This window comes from Pseudophryne corroboree, chromosome 1 (genome assembly GCF_028390025.1).
Source record: "Pseudophryne corroboree isolate aPseCor3 chromosome 1, aPseCor3.hap2, whole genome shotgun sequence".
In the NCBI taxonomy this organism is placed as follows: domain Eukaryota; kingdom Metazoa; phylum Chordata; class Amphibia; order Anura; family Myobatrachidae; genus Pseudophryne; species Pseudophryne corroboree.
Window position 1 is genome coordinate 169,610,219 of NC_086444.1, and position 1,193 is coordinate 169,611,411.

At 38.7% G+C, this 1,193-nt stretch overlaps 1 pseudogene; it reads left to right on the top strand.

Annotated features, from left to right (window-relative positions):
* The first annotated feature begins 708 nt into the window (after positions 1-708).
* LOC134940100 (5S ribosomal RNA) lies at positions 709-827 on the top strand (annotated as a pseudogene).
* Positions 828-1,193: the final 366 nt, after the last annotated feature.

Sequence of the window (1,193 nt, forward strand, 5' to 3'; positions counted from 1 at the left end):
ATTAAAAATATTGTATTAAATGACCTTCAGACTGTGTATATAAGGTGTATATGAAACAAATGAATTGTGTGAATGTAGACACACTTTGTTTAATGCACAAAGTTATAAAAAATATTGGCTAAAATGACCTTCAGGCTGTGTGTATAAGGTGCATATAAAGCATAAATGCATTCTGTGCTTAGATTTAGGTCCCATCACCATGATATCTCATTATGGTATGCAATTATTCCAAAATACGGAAAAATCCGATATCCAAAATACCTCTGGTCCCAAGCATTTTGGATAAGGGATACTCAACCTGTATGCACATAATTACTTAGGGGATATTTCCACCAGCTTTTCTGGCTATTATTATTATTGCTAATTAATCTGGTAATACGGCATAATCCCTTATTGCTGAGTTACATTGAGTTATTTCATTTATTTTGCTCATATTTAATATGTAATATTTTTTGCATCTATTCTTGATGTCAGCAAATATTTGTTAGCAGGGCACTTTGCACTTAATCATTTATGCCTTCTATTTCTATTCCTGACTCTTTTCCTTCCGTGGACTCTCATCTATGATCCTGGATGCGTAGTACCAGGTATGTGGGACCTACTGAATCCAGCCTAACGTAGAAAGCAGATCCACACCTTTCTGTGACCCATTGTCACATGCACTCTGGTATATAGGTGCACTCTCATTGGCGTCTAACCCACCTATTTGTCTACTACCATACCACACTGCCAGTGCCCGATCTCGTCCGATCTCGGAAGCTATACAGTGTTGGGCTGTGTCAGTACCTGAGGGGGAGACTCACAGGGAATACACAGTGTAGTAGACTCTTTATCCTTGCGATGTGCGTTATCTGACACCAACAGCAGTATCACCACTTGATTTCATTCTTTTTTCGATTATCTCTACCCTTTGTATGCATACTCTGTTTATACAATGATTTAAGACCCTCTGAGCTCTTATTTATAAATAAACTACACAGTGCATTTGGTTGGTGACTGGTGGGAAGTGGGTAATGTCTCACTATCCATTGCCGGACCTGTCCAGCTCTTTCATATTTGACAATTGACCATATTCTGGTCTCAACAATACAGATTTTCTGTGCTGGTCGGGCTGAAACGGATGTAGAACAGCAAAGTGTCTACATCCTTTCTTATCACATCTTGTGAGACAGGACCAGAACATTCCTTCATTT